At 45.7% G+C, this 13458-nt stretch overlaps 1 non-coding gene across 1 annotated transcript; it reads left to right on the top strand.

Moving 5' to 3' along the window:
• Positions 1–302: 302 nt before the first annotated feature.
• Positions 303–409, top strand: LOC147921417 (small nucleolar RNA R71). The gene has a single exon (XR_015589910.1). It is a non-coding gene; the product is annotated as a small nucleolar RNA R71 (small nucleolar RNA).
• The last annotated feature ends 13049 nt before the right edge of the window (positions 410–13458 follow it).

Below are 13458 nucleotides of genomic sequence, written 5' to 3' on the forward strand. Positions count from 1 at the left end.
CTTGCTGATACGCACCCGTCTGCCCGTCGCACATGTTGACAGCTTGCTGATCTCTCTTCAAAAGAAGGTCTACCTTGGCAGTGAGACTCTTAATAATATCTGTATTCACGGAGCTAACAACACGCACAAAACGATCATACTCATGGCTATGATTGCTGTTACTCGCTGCAAGGTTTTCGATCAAGAGGTTTGCTTCAGCGACAGTGTTAGTAGAAAAATCTCCTCTGCTGGCAGTATCGAGTGCCATCTGGTACTTCTGGTCAATTCCTCCATAGAAGATGTTCATAAGATTCTCTTGTGAAAAGCCATGATGAGGACAGTCCCTCATATACTCCTTGAATCTCTCCCACGCTTCACAAAAAGACTCTGTACCACCTTGTGAGAAGGTAGTGATCTTGCTCCTTAACATAGCGGATCGTGACTTGGTGTAGAAGTGATTCAAGAAAGCAGCTCTACATTGCGCCCAAGTGGTGAGTGATCCAGCATCCAACAAGTTCAGCCATCTAAGTGCTTTATCCGCCAAAGAGAACTGGAATAGAGTCAGCATTAGATAGTCATAGGGTACACCATTGGACCTCGTCGTACTGGTCAGCCTCTCAAAAGCCTCGATGTGATCTAGAGGACTCTCCGATGGCAAGCCATGGAACACACGGTTCTGAACCAGATTGATTAGGCTATGTTTAATCTCATAGTCTTGCCGCGCAGGAGCGGGAGGTTGAATCGCAGATCGATTCGCAAAAAGCCTATTCTGAGCATCTTCATCCCTCAAAGTGGCTTGCCTCGGAGGTGGGTTCAGTTCGGCTTGCTCTTGCTGGTTCTGCCTCTGCTGTTGTTGTATGATGCCAAGCTGAGGGTTGGGCGGATTAGCCCCTGTGTTCTCTCCGTCAGCCATAGAATTGGTCTGTGCTTTTGCTTTCCGGTTCTCGCGTTCGAGCTGTGCTAATTCCTCGTTCCCTAGTATGCGCAGATCAGTTCTCTTGCTGCTCCTTGTATGCATACACCTGAGACCAAGAAATAAAGTTGCAAGAACTCGTTAGTAACTAAAAATAAAGAAACCTTAGACTAAACGTGAATCTAAAATTTCAAAGGCAACGTTTTTGGTCCCCGGCAACGGCGCCAAATTGATCTAGAGTTAAATCAATAACCCAAAGCACACTCAACCACGATCTAGTGGTGTCATCGTAGTACTTCAGGGTCGAATCCACAGAGACCAAACGATACACTATGAAATTATATAGACCGAGTATAGCTAAAGCAAAGAGGAAGTTTGTTTTGCAAGTAACAGAATTAAAACATAAAATAAATAAGAGTTTGTAAATTTAAGAGAAAGTATTGGGCGCAGGGAATCAATCAAGGATTATGATCACGAAAGTGGGTGATGGGTTGGGAAAGCTTTAGGAACCGTTCTTGAACTCGAATCTCAATTAGAAAACTAACCTACTGTCGCAGTGTTAGTTATCTATGCAAGGAATTAAATGAACCCTAAACCGTCGTTTGAATCTAAACAATCCTAGCAAGCATTAGGTTCTAGTCCGATTATGTTCAGAAGGTGCCCCAACTTCAACTGTCGTTGGCTAAGGATCACCTTGCTCACCTATGTTCTTTCAAGTAATTATAAAACTAAACTACTGTCGCAGTGTTAGTTATCTATGCAAGGAATTAAATGAACCCTAAACCGTCGTTTGAATCTAAACAATCCTAGCAAGCATTAGGTTCTAGTCCGATTATGTTCACAAGGTGCCCCAACTTCAACTGTCGTTGGCTAAGGATCACCTTGCTCACCTATGTTCTTTCAAGTAATTCAACAACACTTTTGATGCCTAGATGAATTTAACCTAAGATCATAAACTAGGTAGCTAATCTAGTTTAAGCAATAAGAACAACAATAGATGAAGAACACAAGAGATCAATCCCAAATCTAACAACCTAAATCAATAAATCATAAAACCCCCTTTTGAAACCCGAAACCCAACAGAGAGACTACTCAGACATCGAACAGAAACAATCACAAATCAAATATGAAGAAAACATGTTTGAATTGCAAAAAGAGATAATAGGGTTCAGAATTCTTCTCCAAAGGGTTAGAAAGGATTAGAGATCTTCTCCCAAGCTTACAAGTGCTCAAAAACGGCGTAGAGTAAAAGTTATCTTTCTAGGGGTCGAGCCCCGTGGTTAAATAGTAAAATAAATCCCTAAAAAGTCGGTTTAAACCAGAAAAGGAAAGATTGCGTCGGGGACGGGGACTGGTCGATCCCGAAAGGATCAGCCGATCCGGAATGAATTTCTGCTCTTACTTCATCTGCCTTCTAGCTCGATCAGACTTCAACCAATTAAGCTCCAGATGCATATTTCCATCCCTAAAACGCTCAGATTCTTTCCAAAGTCACCTAGAACCTGTAAAGACTCACAAAAGACAAAAAGGACTCTAAAAGCACACTTGGACCTAAGAAAAGACTCAAAACAATCCTAAAAACTATAGTTAAAACCCTATAAAATGCAGACACATCCTCATCTCAAACTTTGCAATCATATGCCCCAGCTGGAGATCGATCGCTCCCCCTTGCACATCTATAATCGCACCAGCTGTGCATAAGAATGATCTACCTAAGATCAGGGGGTCACGTGGTTCTTCTTCAAGTTCCAGAACCACAAAGTCTGCTGGTATAAGCGTGTCCCCTATCTGGACATGTAAATCCTCCAACACTCCTATGGGGCGCTTGGTGGATCTATCCGCGAATACTAATGAAATCCGTGTAGACTTGAACTTCGTGTATCCCAGCCTTTTAGCCACTGAATATGGCATAAGGTTCACACTGGAACCTAGATCACAGAGGGAGTTCGCAAAAATCGTTTTACCGATTCTCACGGATAAGACAAATCGCCCTGGATCATCTCTCTTCTTTAGCACTTTGTTTTGCAGCACAGCACTGCACTCTCTTGAAACCATCATCACGTTCTCTTCCTCTGACACTCGCCCAGAAACTAACCCTTTCACATATCTCTTCAAAGCAGGTATCATCTGAACAACATCAGCTAGGGGTAGTTTTACCGTCAATTCTCTCAACATCTCCTTGCATTTTGCATCCTCCAAATCCTTGCGAGATTTCTTAGGAGGAACAGGGTAAGGAACCCTAGGGGTGTACACGCGTGCAGGAGGTAACTCAGTAGGAACGGTCTGATCGGGAGTCGGGAGCACGTGCTCGCTGGATGGGAGCACATGCTCGCCGGATGCTTCGGCTTCTTTTTGACTCAACGGTGGAGTCTCAGCAGCATGTTGAGGAAGGTATTCTTCAGCAATACCCTTGCCCTTGTCAATCCTAGCGGATGGTGCTTCTCTAGGGGGTAACTTCTTTCCTCCCCTTAGCTCAATCGCATTGACATACTCGTTCCGCGGGTTTGCTTCCCCTTTTCCGGGCAGAGTCCCAGGAGTTCTTTTCACGTGTGACATTACTGCCTCATACTTCCCATTAAGGTCATTGTACATGGTATCGACCTTGGCGTTGATTTCCACTGAAGCTTTTTGTTGATTCACCAAGAGTTGTTGCATCATGTTTTTCAGCTCATCCTGAGAGCTGCTAGGAGATGAAGGTCCCAACTGCTGGTTGGTGAAAGGCAGTGCTTGTTGAGCGCTTGTATATGCCTGCTGGTTCCCCCCTTGGAAGCGGTTTTGAGTGAGTACAAACTGTTTGCCTTGGAAGTTGTTTGAGAAGGTTTTCTGATAAGCCATCTGATTCTGAGCTCCTTGCTGTGGATACACCTGATCCTGAGGGTTCTCCACGTTGGTGCTTCTATAGGACAAATTCGGATGGCTTCTGTAGTTCGGGTTGAAACCCCTGTTCTGCACAAAACCTTGCCCACTCACATAATTAACCTCCATCGTTTCATCCTCTCCATCACAAATCTCCTGAGCTAGCGGCATGTCTCCGGTCTCATCGACAAAATGGACAGTTTTCTGGCTCTCCTTCAGAAGAAGGTTCACCTTGGCTGTCAACTCGTCAATCTTTTGCGTATCGACACTGTTGACCTTCACGGACCTGTCATACTCAGGAGCCTTGTTGCTGGAGCTTGCAGCTAGGTTCTCAATCAACTGATCTGCTCCTTCCTTAGACTTTGTCATAAAATCCCCATTGCTGGCCGAGTTGAGAACGTTTCTGTAGTCCCAGTTAACTCCATCATAGAAAATGCCCAGAATCTGTTCATCACTGAATCCATGGTGCGGACACTCTCTACGGTACTCTTTGTACCTCTCCCAAGCCTCGCAGACCTACACTGTTCCCATGATGTCAGAGACCCAGGTGGCAATTACTTCAGCCAACGTGAAGCTCTATCCGCAAGAGAGAAGGGAAAGAGCTTGCACTTCAGAAAGTCTGGCGGTATCCCATTTGAACCAGTGGTGCTACATATCTCCTCAAAATTCTCGATGTGGTCCATCGGAATCTCAGCTGGGAGACCGTGAAATAGGTGCTGCTTCACTAGAGAGATCATCTGTGGCTTGATCTCAAAATCTTGGCTCGGGATGGTGGGAGGAACAATCGCCGCTCGGTTGGTGTAGGACACATGCGGGTTGTCCTTGTCCCCAATGGACGGTTGCGGCGGCGCAGCTCTTTCGTGTTGAGCACGGAGCAACTGCCCCAACTGTTGTCGAAGTTGCTGCAACTCGGCAGCCATATCCTCATTGTTTCTGTTGTCACCCATGTTGATGGATTGAAACTTTCTGTTCTTGTGGTTTGTTCTTTCTGCCAAAGAGAGCTCTGCGGCTGACAAAGCGACTAGTTCTTCGGTGTTGTTTCTTCTTGTAGATCTTCTTGACATGCACCTGAAACACACGCAAAGAAGAAGCAGAAAGACAAATCAGTAAGGTCTTAGTCTAGTAATTTCGCCGAAAACCAAAGGTAAAAATTTGGTCCCCGGCAACGGCGCCAAAAACTTGATACACAGAGTTTTAAACCCTATTTTCCTACTGCAAGTGCACAACAAAGAAGTAGTAATTAGGGGTCGAATCCCACGAAGACCAAGTTTTACTCTATGGTTCTATTGGTTCAATTTCAAGCTAAGACAATTCAAAGTTGTGTTTAGTAACAGTAACGCGATTAAAACGGTATAAAAAGGCAATAAGCAAAACACTAGATCAGGGGTAATTCTCGGGAATTTTAGAGATAACAACTAAACAACTATTCAGGGCATATATTAAGTACCAGTCTAGAACTCAAACATAAATATAAACTGATCCACTGTCGTGGTATCAATAACTCTATTTGATCGATTCTGTGCGGAAACGCGGAGCATGTGCTCAGACATCCGGAGCACATGCTCGGCGGTCCATAAACCCTAAACTGTCGTTTGAGCCCAGAATCGCAGACAAGCATTAAAGAACATGAATGATAAGTTCACAAACCACCTACACATCAACTTTCGCAGGTCTAGGATAATTTGCCCACTAATGTCTTTTCTAGCAACCTATTACACTTTTGATGAATAGATAAACCTAGAATCATAGATTGGGTGATCAAATCAACCTAAGCATTACAATAGTGAAGACAATCGATTACATAAAGCCCTATTTGTATTCTGTTGCTAACCCATGAAACCCCTTTTGAAGCCCCTAATCTAGCAAAGAAAACTACTCAGACATAGAGAAATGAATCATAGCAAAAGATGAGAAATTCAATGACATAAAAATAAAAAGGGTTCAGAGAATGCTTCACAAGGTAGCCGCTCTTCTTCCTCTCACAAAAACGTCGCTCAAAAACCAAAAGAAAAGGTATATTTTCTCTCCTAAAAACCCTAGGTTAAATAGCATACAAGTAGAGAAAAATAAGGAAAGAATCCAAATTCAAATCTCCCTATTTAAAAAAAACGATCTCCTCCCTCTTTCTCTCACAAAGTATCGCCTAAAATAAGGGGAATTAGGCAGGGAATCGGCGCCTAGATGCTTGCCACGTGTCGTCATGAAACCGTAGAGTTGGGAGCATGTGCTCGGAAATCGGGAGCATGTGCTCCTGGGTCTAAAATCAGCTTTTCTGCTCCAATTCAACTCCTTTCTGCTCCGATTGCTCCTGCTGTTCCAATCCTTGCTTTTAGCTTCCTAGCCTCTTATTATAACCTGAAAAGGACTCAAACAACTACAAAACTATCAAATAAACGGGGTCAAAGTGAGTCAAAACCGTAACATATCAGTTTACCAAGGAGGTTTTAACGAGGCTACAAACCTTAGTGCATGGTCACGACCGTGGACCACTCCCGGCCACGTGGCCATCCTATCTTTTGTTTTTATTCTTTGCGACCGTTTGTTTTAAAACTTGTTTGGACGCTGCGTTTTTATATTGGCCACGTGTTTAGGGTTTAGGAGGTTCCCTTGTAATGGCTAGCCTATTTAAAGGACCTTGACCTAAAGATGTAAAGGCAGACTATCAATAAAAATCAAAGTTGTTCTTTATCTCTCTCGTTTTCAGAGATTGAAACGAAACCCTAAAAGCTTCTCGAATCCGGGTTCGAAATCTTCTAGCTTGGCCATATCACAAGGAGAACCATCCCTTGCGTGTCGCTACATCGATCCACCTTCAACCTCCATCTTTCGAGAGTCTAACGAGTCGAGCATCTCCTCGTGAACCTCTTCCGTTTCTATGCACACCGTTCCGAGAGCCTACCGAGTCGAGTTTCTCTTCATGAATCTCTTTACAACCGTTCTGATCGTTTGTTGGAGCCGTTCTAGTCCATTTCCACCAGTTCGTGTTCCGTCCATACGTTCGTGGGTCACGGCCGTCGTACCGGATCATATCAGTTGGTATCAGAGCCGAAAGTTCCTCGCAAGGTCATATCTTTCCACTCCTTACGTTTCTTGTTATCTTTCTCTAGTTTTAAGTGTTAGTATTAAAGGTTTGTTCTTGCTGGGTTCGTTAGTGTTCTTGCGTGTTCTTAGTTTTGTTGAGTCTATTTAAAGTTGCTTTTTTTGCGTTTGTTCGTTGTTTGTGTTGGCCTAAAAACCACGTGTAGGGTTGGTAGTCATAACGCGTAGAGTCAGTCGTTTGTTTGGTCATAGGATATTGTCTTGTAGCGTCGTTGCTTTTGCTTTTAAGTTGCTTTTTTTGCGTTTGTTCGTTGTTTGTGGTGGCCTAAAAACCACGTGTAGGGTTGGTAGTCATAACGCGTAGAGTCAGTCGTTTGTTTGGTCATAGGATATTGTCTTGTAGCGTTGTTGCTTTTGCTTTTACTTTTGCTTTTTATTTTTGTCCCAATCATTAGTGGTCCAAAGAGTATGTGATGTGTTGGTCTTATCGAACAAATAATCCACACGTTTACATATTATTTCGTAGGACTCGTCCGAATAGCTACGCGTCACGGATCGGCCGACAAAAGCAACCGCAACCATTCGACGTTACTGTACGCCGGAGGATCTCTTGAACACCGGCGCACCTCGTTCCGACCAACGCTGGTACCATTTCTATAATCAGCCTATACGGAGACCACCGTTCGACAAGTATTTAGACGCCGTCCGTACAAAAGCCCCGTCCGTACAAACATCGCCGTCCGTACGACCGCCGTCCGTACCATGGCCAAACATCAACAACCTGGAGAACCCCTTCATCCACCTGAAATCGGAGCCGTATTAGCCAAGATCCGCAAGCAAATGGCCCAACTTGGAGAACGGCTTCAAAAGATCAAGACGGGCCAACGCCGACACGCGGTTCGCGCACCACACGCTCCAAACCGGCAACAACGCCATGACCCCGATCCAGGAGGAACGTCTGATGAGGACAACCAATGGTACAGAAGAAGACGTCGCCACTATGAGGATGATCAAGTCGACGACCGACCTTACCAACCGGTGGAACTGGGACACAAGATCACCGCTCTGACGTTTGTTGGCAAGGTAGATCCGGAAGCGTACCTAGATTGGAAAGGGAGAATGGACCACATCTTCACCTGTTACAACTATCCCGAGGCCAAAAAGGTCGCCTTCGCCGCCGCACAGTTCACGGACCACACTCTTATATGGTGGGACCAGAGTGAAGCCGATCGAAGGAGAAACGGTGAATGAGCCTTACCACACTGGGAGGCCATGAAGAATGATATGAGGCGCCGCTATGTGCCACCATTGTACCATCGAGACCTTCAACGAAGGTTCCGCAAGCTCTCACAAGGAACCAAAACCGTTGAGAAATACTATGAAGAGTTCGAATATCTCTGGAACCGGTTGGAGATCGACGACACCGAAGAAGGTATGATGGCACAGTTTCTAGACAGAGTTCAAGATCGAATATCGAGGAAAGTAGAACGAATGACTTACAATTCGTTCGATGAGCTCCTACATCTTGCGATGCAAGTCGAGCAACAAATCAAGAAGAAGATGAGCAGCTCCAACCGCGCTTGTGTTCAAGGGACGCCATGTTGGTCGCCTAACTCGTCGCCAACGGCCGGAGGTAATTGCGGCTAGGATAAGTCCAAAGCCATTGCCGTGGACTCGCAGTTCAAGGCAAGAGAGCCGAACAGGGACGCACCGCAACAAACCGAAGGGAGAAGCCGAGATATTGTGTGTTACAAGTGTCAAGGACGAGGTCACTATGCCCGGGAATGTCCTAACCCACGTACCATGACCATAACTGCGTCCGGAGAAATCAAGTCCGTGAATGGTGGTGAACAAGACAAGCCGGACGACGCCTTGGAGATCGAAGAAGCCGTGGTCAAGCCAGACGAGGGAGAACTACTCATGATCCGTCGAGTTCTCAACACTAGCCAAACGCCGGACGATACGCATCAAAGAGACAATATTTTCCACACGCGTTGCACTGTAAGTGGGAAGGTTTGCGGCTTGATCATCAATGGTGGATCTTGCACTAATGTTGCAAGTTCCTACATGGTCAAGAAATTATCTCTTAATACCACAAACCACCCGAAACCCTATAAACTCAAATGGTTGAGTGACAAAACCGTGATTCAAGTCAATGAACAAGTCACGGTTCCGTTTAGTGTGGGTCCTTACAAATACCAAGTCTTGTGTGATGTGGTGCCAATGCAAGCTAGCCACCTCCTTTTAGGGCATCCATGGCAGTTTGAAAAAAGGACCTCTCACTGCGGCCACACCAACCAATACTCTTTTTTGCATGGTAATAAGCGTATTTGTTTGAAACCTTTGAGTCCTGCGCAAGTCAGTGAAATGCAGATGAAATTGTCTAAGGATCTGGACGCTAAAATGAACTTTTTGATTAATGCTAGTGTTGCTCGGAGATCACTTAGTGACTCCACTTGTCTAGTGTTATTGATGGTGTTTAAAGATGTTGTGACTGCAGAACGCGAACAAGACGCCGTATCGGCCGTGATCAAGTCACTACTACGACGCTATCAGAACGTCTTTCCAGAAGAAGAACGGCCTACCACCATTGCGAGGCATTGAACACCAGATCGATCTCTTACCCGGTGCACAGCTACCTAACCGACCTGTGTACCGCGTGAACCCCAAAAAGGCTAAGGAGCTCAAGCGTCAAGTCGCCAATCTTATGAAGCAAGGTTACGTGCGAGAGAGCCTCATTCCGTGTGCGGTGCCGATCCTGTTGGTCCGAAAGAAGGATGAGACGTGGCACATGTGCGTAGATTGCCGAGCAGTGAACTACATCACCATCAAGTACCGCTCGACAATCATATTCTCCAAGATAGACCTTAAAAGCGGCTATCATCAAGTGAGGATGAAAGAGGGAGATGAGTGGAAAACCGCGTTCAAAACCAAGCAAAGTTTGTACGAATGGTTGGTAATGCACTTTGGTTTATCTAATGCTCCCTCTACCTTTATGAGATTAATGAACCATATTCTTAGAGCTTACATTAATAAATTTGTGGTGGTGTATTTTGATGACATTCTTGTTTATAGTAAAAGTCTTAAAGAGCATTTAGAACATCTATCTTTATTCTTGAACACTCTTAGGGATAACAAGTTATATGCTAATTTAAAAAAGTGTGTGTTCGAGCTACTGAACTTGTGTTTCTAGGCTTTTTTGTGAGTGCGCAAGGGCTTAAAGGGGATAATGACAAGATCAAAGCCATTGAAGAGTGGCCAACCCCGACCAACATCAGTCAAGTTTGAAGCTTCCACGGCCTAGCCAGCTTCTACCGCTCACAGCCACCATCAAAAAGAATGTCGAGTTCAAGTGGGGACCAGCACAAGAGGCAGCGTTTCACGACCTTAAGAAGCGTCTGATGCAAGCACCACTATTGGCCTTGCCTGATTTCAGCAAAACGTTTTAGGTAGAGTGCGATGCGTCCAGAGTAGGCATCGGTGCCGTGCTGACATAAGGAGGCAAGCCTGTCGGATATTTCAGCGAGAAGCTCAGTGGGCCAACGCTCAACTATCCGACCTATGACAAGGAGTTGTACGCTCTCGTTCGTGCCATGGAGACTTTGCAACACTATCTTTTGGCCAAGGAGTGCGTCATTCACACCGATCACGAGACTTTGAAGCACTTGCGCAGGCAGACAAACCTCAAGAAGAGGCACGCCAAGTGGCTGGAGTTCATCGAAACTATGGTCGCTGACGCCCTTTCCCGACGCCACACGCTGATCACCACCATGGACGCGCGAATTCTCGGGTTTGAAAGTATCAAGCACGCCTACGCCACCGATCTTGAGTATGCGGAGTGTTATCGAGAGGATGAAAAAGGCAACTACACCAAGTTCTTTGTTCATGACGGTTTCTGTTCAAAGGCAGGCGGCTGTGCATTCTACGCGGGTCAATGAAGGAATTGTTGATGAGAGAGGCACAAGGAGGTGGGCTTACGGGTCACTTTGGCGTGGCCAAGACAATGGATGTTCTGAAAGATCATTTTTATTGGCCTAAGATGAAGCGTATGGTGGAAAAGTTCTGTGGCCGTTGCATTCCATGCAGGGCGGCCAAGTCAACTACACGTCCTTATGGCCTCTACACGCCACTGCTGATCGCTTCAATCCCCTGGGTAGACCTATCAATGGATTTTGTTTTTTGTCTTCTCCCATGCGACAAGAAAGACGCCATTTTTGTCATAATGGACCGATTCTCCAAGATGGCTCACTTCGTGCCTTGCAACAAGACCAATGACGCCACAAACATCGCCGAACTGTTCTTCCGCGAAGTAGTAAGGCTACATGGCCTGCCCCGCACGATCGTGTCTAACCGAGAACCCAAGTTCCTAGGCCATTTCTGGAGAACCTTGTGGAGGAAGCTAGGCACACGACTTTTGTATTCGACCGCGTGTCACCCGCAGACAGACGGCCAAACGGAGGTTGTCAATCGCACCCTTAGAGCGCTGTTACGGACCAATGTAAGTGGCAACAGTAATAACTGGGTCAAGTGCCTGCCCTTAGTGTACAATCTGGCCGTTCATCGCACTACTAGGAAGTCGCAAATCAAAGTCGCATACGGTTTTAAACCGCTTACCCCCATGGACGTGCTACCTTTACCACCTGGCGATGTAGTGAACCAAGACGGATAAAGCAAAGCCGAGCTCGTAAAGAAGATTCATGTGGACGTCAAGGCCAGCATCGAGAAGCAAACCAAGCATTACGCAAGAACGGCCAACAAAGGCCGCAAGACTATGGTTTACAAGGAGGGTGACTTGGTGTGGCTACATTTGCGTCCAGAACGGTTCTCATTGAAGAAGAAAGACAAGCTAAGCTCACGTGGAGATGGCCTGTTCCGAGTGCTCGAGAGGATCAACGACAATGCCTACCACCTCGAGCTACCAGGTGAGTATTTGACATCGACATCGTTCAACGTATCTGACTTGGCTCCGTTCGATACATGTACCGAGGAAGATGTTTTGAGGGAAAAACCTTTTCAAGAGGGAGGGAATGATGGAACCTGGGACGACGGCCAGGACCAGGACGCGGTTCAGGATGAAACCGGACAAGAAGACGCGGATGCGGCCGCAACCGGATCAAGACGGACATCGGCCACTGCACCAAATCTGACGCCCGGAGCGACCACAAGGAGCCGGACAGCAGCCAGGGCCACCAAAAGGAAGTGTCTCGTGTTTGTCCAAGCCTTCGTCCGAGAGCAAGAGGAGTTCGAGCATGGAGCTAGTCAAGCCGCCAGACGGCCGACCGAGGCTCCTTTCTCGGTCTTCACCATTACCCAAGGGTGAAGACCGCCAAGTCATTAAGGGAAGTAGTACTCTTTTTCCTACCTTGGGTTTGTCCGAATGGGTTTACCAAGGAGGTTTTAACGAGGCTACGAACCTTAGTGCATGGTCACGACTGTGGACCACTCCCGGCCACGTGGCCATCCTATCTTTTGTTTTCTTTCTTTGTGACCGTTTCTTTTAAAACTTGTTTGGAAGCTGCGTTTTTATATTGGCCACGTGTTTAGGGTTTAGGAGGTTCCCTTGTAATAGCTAGCCTATTTAAAGGACCTAGACCTAAAGATGTAAAGGCAGACTATCAATAAAAATCAAAGTTGTTCTTTATTTCAGCGATTGAAACGAAACCCTAGAAGCTTCTCGAACCCAGGTTCGAAACCTTCTAACTTGGTCGTATCACAAGGAGAACCATCCCTTGCGTGTCGCTACATCGATCCACCTTCGACCTCCATCTTTCGAGAGTCTAACGAGTCGAGCATCTCCTCGTGAACATCTTCCTTTTCTATCCTCACCGTTCCGAGAGCCTAGCGAGTCGAGTTTCTCTTCGCGAATCTCTTTCCAACCGTTCCGATCGTTTGTTGGAGCCGTTCGAGTCCGTTTCCACCAGTTCGTGTTCCGTCCGTACGTTCGTGGGTCACGGCCGTCATACCGGGTCACATCACTGGGGCTCACCATGACGCCTGCCATTTCTCTCCCGCCATATATGATATAAGGTGGATTGGAAAACATACCAGAACAGAAATAAATGCAGGCTGGGCCGGGGATTGAGTGACATGTTAGAAGCGCAATCAATTGATTCCACTCAGTCGAAAAGTGGATGGTGAGAAGAGGTAAGGCTAAGTCCTTCCAAAAGCCAGCAGCGTGGGCAAGAGAAGAAAAAATGATCTCTTGTCTCCTCCATTGTCTCACACAAGCCACACCTGCTGTTTTGGCACACCATACTTAAACCAAACTAATTTATGCCAAGTAATTGGAACACCAACAAGATGTAAGGCCAACCATACGTTTTGACGTCTATAACTTGTTTGAAGGAGCATGATGGCACGAATTCCAATCATGTTCTCTACATCCGGCACAACACTTTAAATCACAATTACAACTTGTTTTGTGTACTAGGTAAAAGTCCGCGTATACACGCGGATTACTGTATTAGTTATGTTAATTAATTGTAATTAATTTAATAATTATAAAGTTTGCCAATATTTTTAGAAATGTCTCTCTCATCTATCTATTTTCAAAAATATCAATTTTTAAATATGCATAACTATAAAATTTTATAAAATTTATAAGATATTTCTAGATAGTACGTACTACTTAGAGAGTCGATCCAATATTTTTAGAAATGTCTCTCTCATCT

This window comes from Camelina sativa, chromosome 18 (assembly GCF_030686135.1).
Source record: "Camelina sativa cultivar CO46 ecotype springtype chromosome 18, ASM3068613v1".
Taxonomy (NCBI): domain Eukaryota; kingdom Viridiplantae; phylum Streptophyta; class Magnoliopsida; order Brassicales; family Brassicaceae; genus Camelina; species Camelina sativa.